Below are 10,544 nucleotides of genomic sequence, written 5' to 3'. Positions count from 1 at the left end.
CTGTGACAAGGTAAACCACAACCGAACACTACTGAAATATTCCAACTCTTGCATTTCAACGAAAGAAGTTCAAAATGAACTTTGAAAAATAAAGAGAATGTAACTTTGATAATTTATAGCATAACCAAACACTACTGAAATATTCCAACTCTTGCATTTCAACGAACGAAATTCAAAATAACATTTAAAAAATTAAGAAAATGTAACAGTGATTCGTTGAACCACGTCGAGACGCAAGTGAAAAAATCAAACTCTTGCTTTTCAACGAAAGAAATTCAAAATGAACTTTGAAAAATCAAGAAAATGTAACTGTTAAAATTTAACTCATTAAAAAACACCGCTTAATTAGGAATAATAGATCTAAAGAACTAAGTAAAATAAAACTGACCTATTATAAATACTTAACTTAGAACATATACAATGTACACAAACAGAACAAATAATTTAACTCGTAAAAAACAATAATTCATATTAAATAAAGTCAAAAAGAAATATGAAAAATCATTAGCATTTAACTGTTACAAGGTAAAACATAAACAAACACTACTAAAATATTCCAACTCTTACATCTCAACGAAAGAAATTCAAAATGAACTTTGAAAAATCAAGAAAATGTAGCTGTGACATCGTAAACCACAACCAAACACTACTGAAATATTCTAAATCTTGCATCTCAACGAAAGAAATTCAAAATGAGCTTTGAAAAATCAAGAAAATGTAACTGTAACAATGTAAACAACAAACAAACAAATCTGAAACAGTACATATCTTGCATGTCAAAGAACGAAAGTCAAAATGAACCTTGAAAAATGAAGAAAATGATACTGTGACATGGTAAAATAAAATAAAACTCCTCTGAAACATTACAACTCTTATATTTCAAAGACAGGATTTCCGGATGAACTTTGAAAAATCAAGAAAATGTAACTGTGACAAGGTAAACCACAACCAAACACTACTGAAATATTCCAACTCTTGCATTTCAACGAAAGAAATTCAAAATGAACTTTGAAAAATCAAGAAAATGTAACTGTGACAAGGTAAACCACAACCAAACACTACTGAAATATTCCAACTCTTGCATTTCAACGAAATAAATTCATAATTGAATTTGAAAAAATCAAGAAAATTTATCTGTGACAAGGTAAACAACAAAGATACGCTACTTGAATATTCTAACTCATTCTTTTCAACTAAGGAAATTCAAAATAAAATTTTAAAAATTAAGAAGATTTAACTCTGACAATGTAAACCACAAGCAATCACTACTTAAAGATTCCAACTCTATTATTACAGCGAAATTAATTCAGATTGTACTTTGACAAATCAATAAAAATTAACTTTGATATTAAATACCAATCCAAAAAACTTCTTATAAAAACCAAATCTTTAATTACAACTAAATGAATTCAATATGTACCTTTAAAAATCAAGAAACTGATAGTGTGACAAGGTAAACAATAAACAACCACTACTTAAATATAACCACACTAGAAAATAAATTGTAGGTAAAAGGATAAATAAGATAATTATCGAGTTAATTTTTCTGTTACTATGAACACAAAAAAAAGCATATGGTGAAAAAGTCCAAATATTTAAATCCAAATAAGTAAATTAAAAAAACATTTGAAAAATAAATAAGATAACAATGATACACGGTACAAAACACAAAAACGCACAAGAACTAGATCACAAATTGAAGTTAAACTAAATTTATACTATATAAAACATGAACCATCATGAGAATTTATTTGGTAATATGTAAAACGCAAATAACATCTACTTAATTTGTAAAACTCTTGCAATATATGGAAGTAAAAAAAAATTGAAAATTAAAAAATCTAGAAGATGTTCAACAGTAAATTTCTTAAGACACAAATAATACCTGAAAGAGTACAAATCTTGCAATTAAGCTAAAGAAAATCAAAATAAAGTCTACAAAATAAAGAATAAGTAACTGTGACACGGGAATACAAAAATAAACACTCCTGAAATATACAAACTCTTGCATTTCAACGAAAGAAATTCAAAATGAACTTTTAAAAAACAAAATAATCTATCTTTGACAAGTAATAACAATACCTATCACTTCTGAAATATTACAACTCTTTCATTTAAAAGAAAGAAATTCAAAATTATCAATTAAAAATCAAGAAATTTTTTCTGTTTTAAGTTAAAACACAACAAATTACCACTGAAATAATCCATAACTTAAATCAAAGCGATAGATTTTCAAAATGAATTTTGAAAAATCAATTAAATGTCACTGTGATATGTAAAACCGCAACCAAACACTACTTATAGATTCATAGAATTGATTTTCTTCGAAAGAAATACAGATTGTACTTTGTATTATCTATAAAAATAAACTGGTACGAGGGAAACCACAACCAAAAACTAGGCAAATATTCCACCTCTTGCATATCAACGAAAGAAATTCAAAATGAACTTTGAAAAAGCATGAAAATGGAACTGTGAAGAGGTAAACCACAACAGACCACGACTTACAAATTCAAACTCTTGCATTACAACGAAAGGCATTCATGCATAAATTTTAAAAAAAAGGTCAATCTGACACTGAACATTTAAACAACAAACAAACAATACAGCAATAATCCAAATCCTGAATTTCAACGAAAGAAATTAAGAATGAATTTTTAAATATAAAAAAAATGTGCATTTGTAAATGTAAACCACATAAAAAAAATCCTGAAATATTCAAAATCTTACATGTCAACGAAATGAATTTAAAATTAAAATATAAAAATCAAGAAATGTAGCATTGACAATGTGAACCGCAATCTAACATTACTTAAATATTCCAAATCTTGAATTTCAACAATGTAAAATCAAACTGAACTTTGAAAAATCAAGAGAATGTAACTGTGACAAGGTAAACCATATCCAACAACTAGTGAAATATTCCAACTCTTGCATTTCAATAAAGGATATTCAGAATGAACTTAGAAAAATCGTGGAAATGTAACTGTGACAAGGTAAACCACAAGCAAACACTATTGAAATATTCCAAATCTTGCATTTCAACGAAAGAAATTCAAATGAACTTTGAAAAATGGGGGAGGGGGGGCCGGGGGAGGGGGTCGTTCTGTGTTTCAATGCACAAAAAAATATTAAAAAATGGGGGAGGAGGAGGAGGGGAGGGGTCGGTGAGGAGGGGGAGGATAGGGAGGAAGAGGGAGAGGAGGGACCCTTTGGGGCCAAGGGGGGAGGGGCCCTTTGGGGGCCGGGGGGTCCGTTGGGGGTCTGGGGGGCCATTGTGGGCGGGTTGGTCCTTTGGGTGCCCGGGGGACCTTTGACGATCGGGGGCTTCCTTGGGGGTTGGGGTATGGGGATCGGAACCCTTTGGGGTTGGGGTAGAGGACCTCACGACACTGTTCAAATGAAACTTATGTATTAGAACGACTACAGAGCTTCACCCTCAAATTCTCCTCTAAAATCTCTTCAAAAATCATCTTTTAAAATGTCTCTAACTGTTTCGCCGAAATAATTCCTTAACCTGTCTAAAACAGTTTCGCCCAAATAATCCCTAAACGTAATTCAGCGTGTTCCTTTTGTTTTTGGCATCTCTGCGCTAATGCATTTCAAATTAATAAGAAAGCTGATTCCCGCGCTAAAACACTTCATCGTTAAGATGTTTCTTGGAGAATTGTTTCCATGGCGTTTGGTTATTAATATCCTTTGGAGTTCGACCAAAAGAGTTGTTTCCGAGGCAAAGACATTAATGACTTGGATCTATTCCTGGAGAATCGTTTCTAGGCGAAAATTTTTAAAGTCTGACAGATGATGTCATTGGTTGATTGTTCTGTCAAGAAAGGGGGATTAATTTGTTGTTTCTAAGGGGAATTATTGATTCACAATAGGTGAATTGAGGTCGACAGCACAGGTGTTCCAAATTCCTAGACGGGATAACATTCACATCGAGCAACAACAACGCATTTGGAGAAAGAGGTCATTAACCTGCCCCCATTAGACTCAATGATCCATGAACGTAACAAAGTTCCTGTTTTTCCATTCTCACTGACAAAAACCATAAAACATCAAATAAATCGACCAACACACATAACCATCCATGAAAACAGACATAAATGTGACAAAGTTTCTGTTTTTTCATTCTCACTGACAAAATCCATAAAAACATACAAAAATGTGACAAAGTTCCTGTTTTTTCATTCTCACTGACAAAAACCATAAAAACATACAAAAATGTGAGAAAGTTCCTGTTATTCAAATTCTCACTGACAAAAACCGTAACCATCCATGAAAAACATAAAATAAATCGACCAACACACATAACCATCCAAGAAAACAACCATTAATGTGAGAAAATTCCTGGTTTTTCAAGTGAGAAAAATTCTGTTTTTTCATTCTCAGTGAGAAAACCATAAACCACGTGGTTATCGTCGGAGTCAATAAGGCCTTTCTACTAATGAGCCTTTTTTGAAGTTTCTACGACGACCCCTTCCATATGAAGTGCCTCGGGGAAAAAAAATAATAAAACATTGGAGCCGTATGGCCTTTACTATGATTAAATAAAAAAAACAAGTTTTTTAAACTGAGAGTAAGGAGTGACATTAAAACTTAAAACTAACAGAACTTAGTCCGTATATGAACGGGGCTGTCCCCGCCTCAACGCCTCGCTCTTTCCGCTAAATTTTTTTATTCTTTTAAAAAATAGCGTGGTGAGAAAGAGTCTAACTTTAGCGTAAAGAGCGTGGTGTTGAGGAGGGGACAGCCCCTTTCATATACGGAATAACTTCTGTTCGTTTTAAGTTTTAATGTCGCTCCTTACTTTCAGTTTAAAAAACTTGTTTTTTTAGTTAATTTCTGATCGTTTTTTTAGTTAATGCAGCTTTTATTTTGCCTCACCGTCATTGAATAAGTAAACAAAATTTGCATAAAATTTTTAATTTTCTTTTGTTAAATGTATGTCTCTAAATTTGGTTATGACGTAATGTACAAATTTACTTACGTAACTAACTTCTATATTCGTATATTTACCTTCTGGCAAAAAATACAAAGTTGCAGATTTTTGCAGATATGAGCTTGAAACCTATGTAATAGGGTTTTCTGATACTCTGAATCTGACGGTTTGATTTTCATTAGAATTCTTTCACTTTTAGGGGATGTTTCCCCCCCTCTTTAAAAATCGGGTAAATTTTATCAGGCTCGTAGCCTTTGATGAGTTATGCTAAACTTAATAAAATTTATATATTTAGAATCAGCATTATAAACCCATTCTTTTGATACATGAAATAAAAAAAAAAACAAGTTTTTTTAAACTGAAAGTAAAGAACGACGTTAAAACTTAAAACGAACAGAAATTATTCCGTATATGAAAGGGGCTGTCCCCTCCTCAACGCCTCGCTCTTTACGCTAAAGTTTGACTCTGTCTCGCAGCTTTAGTTTTTAAAACAATAAAAAACTTTAGCGTAAAGAGCGAGGCGTTGAGGAGGGGACAGCCCCTTTCATATACAGAATAATTTCTGTTTGTTTTAAGTTTTAACGTCGTTCCTTACTTTCAGTTTTAAAAAACTTGTTTTTTTTTATTTCATTTGTGAACGTTTTTTAATCAATGCAGGTTTTGATTTTGGCTCACCGTGCATGAATAATTAAAACAATTGCATATTAATTTTACTTTTATTTGGTTAAATGGCTTTCTCGAAACTTGTTGAATTGTATTTACGAACGTTTTTATTTTGCTCCTTGCTCTTTAAGCTTTATTTTGCACCTTGCTCTTTTATTTTATACCTTGCTCTTTAAGCTAAAGTTCAAATTTTGTTGTTAAAAGTTCCAATTCTTTAAAAATGACCCCTTAATCACAAAGGCCGTTAATTAGAATAGATAGCTCTTTTGAAAGCACTAAAAAAAAACTATAGCGTAAAGAGCGAGGTATTGACTTGGGGGAGAACCCCCTCATATACGTAATAATTTCTGCTCATTTTAAGTTCTAATGTTGCTTCTTGCTTTTAGTTGAAAAAACTTGTTTTTTTAAATTTAATTTATGATCGTATTTTAAATAATGCTTGGAAATCCGGCGCCCCCTTCATAGAAATGTCCCTTACCCCAAAGAAACATCCTCCACGGAAAGATTCTCCCGAGTAACCCCCTCTTTCAGCCCCCCTACCAGAAAAAAGTTCTTCCTGAAAATGTCTGTATACTTCCCAATAACCAATACAATATGTAAGCAATGGGCAAAGTTCATAATTTGCAGCCCTTCCCCTGGAAACTGTGGGGGATTAAGTCATCGTAAAAGACATATTTATTAGATTTTCGACTATGCTGAACAAAATGGCTATCTCAAAATTTTGATCGGGTGACTTTGGGAAAAAAATGAGCGTGGGAGGGGGCCTAGTTGCCCTCCATTTTTTTTGGTCACTTAAAAAGAGAACTAGAACTTTTAATTTCCGTTCCAATGAGCCCTCCTACGATATTCTAGGACCACTGGGTCGATACGATCACCCCTGGAAAAAAAAAAAAATAAATAAACACGCACCCGTGATCTTTCTTCTGGCAAAAAATACAAAATTCCACATTTTTGCAGATAGGAGCTTGAAACCTCTACAGTAGGGTTCTCTGATACACTGAATATGATGGTGTGATTTTCATTAAGGTTCTATAACTTTTAGGGGGTCTTTCCACCTTTTTTCTAAAATCAGCCAAATTTTCTCAGGCGCGTAACTTTTGATGGGTAAAACTAAACTTGATGAAACTTATATATTTGAAATCAGCAATAAAATCTGATTCGTTTGATGTATCTATTGGTAACAAAATTTCGTTTTTTAGAGTTTCGGTTACCATTGAGCCGGGTCGCTCCTTACTTACAGTTCGTTACCACGAACTGTTTGATTTATTGACATCAAAATTTCGTTTTTAAAAGTTTCGATTACTATTGAGCCGTATCGCTTGTTTTTTATTGTTTTTTTTATTACGTATATGTTAGTACGTATATGAGGGGGTTCTCCTCTAAGTGAATACCACGCTCTTTACGTTAAAAGTTAAAAAAAAAATTATTTCACAAATCCCTGAATCACAAAGGCCGTTTAATTAGAATAGATAGCTCTTTTGAAAGCACTAAAAAAACTTTAGCGTAAAGAGAGAGGCATTGACTTGGGGGAGAACCCCCTCATATAGGTTATAATTTCTGTTCGTTTTAAGTTCTAATGTTGCTTCTTACTTTCAGTCGAAAAAACTTGTTTTTTTTTATTTAATTTCTGATCATTTTTTAAATGATTGTTGGAAATCCGGCGCCCCTTAATAGAAATGTCCCTTACCCCAAAGAACAATCCTACATGGAACTATTCTCCCGAGTGGGTCTCTCCTCTAGCCCCCACCCACCAGAAAATAATCCGTCCGGAAAATGTCTGTATATTTCCCAATAGCCTATAAATAATGCTGGTAAGTCCGGCACCCCCTTCATGGCAATTTACCTTCACCCATGAACACATCCTTCATGAACAGATCTTCCAACAGAACCACCCACCCACCCCATCCCCTTACCAGAAAAAAACCCTCCTGAAAACGTCTGTATACTTCCCTATAACCAATACTATATGTTAACATTGGGTAAAGTTCATAACTTTTAGCCCTCCCCCCGGGGACTTCGGGGGATTAAGTCATCCTAAAAGACATATTTATCATATTTTCGACCATACTGAACAAAGTGGCTATCTCAAAATTTTGATCGGGTGACTTTGGGAAAAAAATGAGCTTGGGAGGGGGCCTAGTTGCCCTCCATTTTTTTTGGTCACTTAAAAAGGGCACTAGAACTTTTAATTTTCGTTCGAATCAGCCCTCCCACGATATTCTAGGACCACTGGGTCGATACGATCACCCCTGGGAAAAAAAAACAAAAAAAAACAAGTTTCTATAACTTTTAGGGGGTCTTTCCCCCTTTTTTTGAAAATCAGCCAAATTTTCTCAGGCGCGTAACTTTTGATGGGTAGCACTAAACTTGGTAAAAGTTATATATTTGAAATCAGCATTGAAATCTGATTCTTTTGATGTATCTATTGGTATCAAAAACCCGTTTTCTAGAGTTTCGGTTACCGTCGTTATTAATACATCGTTATTATTTTCATAGATCTTGTTTTTGATTTTCATGAACGTTCAGAGCATAGTTTGTTTGTGGGAGGGCGTAGGCATATTGTACGATTCTTGGTTCTTGAAAAAGATACGGTAGTAATCAAATTAATTAATTATATTAATTAATAATCAAAAGTGGTAGTAATTCTTTAAAAGATAGGGTAGTAGTCATTTTTTGGAAAAGTCTCTGTTATGTAAAGACTTTGATGTTTCCTTGTTCAAAATATCTCTAATCTAATTTACTTGGAGGTAGATTTTTATTTTCTAAGAAATGTTATTACTTATAAAGAAGTTATTAGAATCCTCATTACTTTTGTTTCTTTTTCGTATTGAAAGAAAGTGTCGAAACTGCATCATAAAGTTTCGCAATAGATAAACCAGGTTTAATAACTTAGAAACAGAGATGACCGGACTACTTGTAAAAAATGTCTTGACTAAAAAATTTTGTTTTTAATTGGCTAAAAATCTCCCACAGAAGAACCAATCAGGTTTCCTTTTACACTTTTGTTCTTTTTATTGGCTTAAAAGCTTACACAGAAGGTGTTAAATCAACCTGGTTTAAATAAAGTAGGAATATATGTTTGTCTGGAAATGGGAAATAATATTTCTTGCTTACAAAAGTATTTCAAAAATATAAGCCAATGAAGTTAAAACATATTTTTCACCATGGGGCTATAGGAAAGTAGTTTGTCTTGGCTTTTACTGGCAGAAATATTTCTATTGATGTCTTACAAACAGAATAGACATGTATGTGTGCTACTGTTAAGTGTGTGCTACTGTCACTTCGTGTATGTAAACAGTGTCATCAGGTGCGATGCACAAATTTAGAGAAATTCATCAAAACAGAAAAAAAAGGAAAGAAAATTATGCTCAAGTTAAAGGAAATAGGGCAAAAGTGTGAAGAAATAGGGCAAAAGGTTCCTTGGGGGGATGGATTTCCAGACACCCCAGTCCTGTGATACAAAGGTGCTAAATACCAACTGTAGTTAAATATACAATACAAAAAACAGCATTCTTAAAAATAATTGCGCAAATGACTGACAAATTTTTGTCAGTTATGTATTGTCATCTTGGAATTTACGGAAGAATTAGTTTTGAGGTTACGGCTTATTTTGATTGGAAATTAAAAGTTGAGCCCATTTTCAAGGGTTAAAAGTCATTGGAGGGTAACGAGACCCCATTAAGTGACTTTTTTATACCTGGCCTTTTCGTAAACCCAACCCCTCCAACAGCCCTCCCCCCAAGATACCTGATCAAAATTTATAATTAACGTCAAAATAGCAATTTTTTTCAAAATATTTATTTCTTAACGGATTAAGCAAAGAAGAAAAAAATAATGAATGAAAAATAAAATCAAATGGGCAAGAAAAACGAGGGTAGTGTCAGCCAGTGGAAAAAAGTGGGAAGGGGGATTTCTTTCTCCTTTTAAAAAAATTAGGAGTTAGCAATTTCTCAATAGAAAGCGTAAAAAGTGGGAACGATGGCACTTTGTTGCCTACGGTTCCCTTGTGTGTCAAAATAAATATAAAATATATGCCCTCAATTAATCATTAAAGGCAATGCTTCAGCCAATATATATTACACTCAATATCCCCCTCTCTCATCAACGACACGAAACTTATTTTATTGATCAAGGTTCCCGAACATTCAAGCAAAAAATTGGAACCTTAGATAATTCTATAGTTTCGTTGCTATTTAAAAAGCTTGATTGATAACGTGAACATTGTTTGAAACTCTTTTTTATGGTGAGTTACCTCACCAATAGTAACTGATTATAGAAACTGATAAATATATTATAGAAACTGATAAATATAATTATAGAAATTGATAAATATAAGAGAAAGTAATGAAATTCTATCTATAGATTCCATAATAAATTTAAACTATTAAGATAGGCCTATATAATAGTTATCGCCTTTAGATGAAAGTTTTTTTTCACTGCGCAGTGTTTTTTTCAAAACACGTTTATAAATTTTCGGATACTATGGGCTATAGGTCGCTCTTTACTAGGTTGCAGCTACTGCTACAACCATGCGCCGTTGTACTCTATGGTTTTCAAGGCATAAAATAAATATTTGGACAATGCATGCTTCTCTTGACAGAAATCAAAGTCAAATATTTTTGTTATTGGTATTAAAAAGATTGTTTATCTTCCTTGAAAATGGAATAGATTCATTTACCTTATTCTCTATAAGATATAAAATATAGCTGTAGTATATATCTAACTTGTATGTTAGATGAGAACATGTATGAAAAAAAAAAGATATAACTTAAACTGTAAAAAAGAAAAAATGTCAGTTGGATATAAAAAGTGAAATATCTGCAGAAATACCTCAAATGACAGAAATAAAATCGGAAGCTGTTGTAGCTAAAACTGCATAAGTATGGTTCTGAAGCATGAGCGCTTCGAAAGACGTGAAGGGATTTGTTACACGTTTTTC

The sequence above is a fragment of the Artemia sp. Qi Xiang Cuo genome, chromosome 12 (genome assembly GCF_049724085.1).
Source record: "Artemia sp. Qi Xiang Cuo chromosome 12, ASM4972408v1, whole genome shotgun sequence".
NCBI lineage: Eukaryota > Metazoa > Arthropoda > Branchiopoda > Anostraca > Artemiidae > Artemia > Artemia sp. Qi Xiang Cuo.
The sequence above is the reverse complement of the archived record's forward strand: the minus strand, read 5'-3'. Positions refer to the sequence as shown.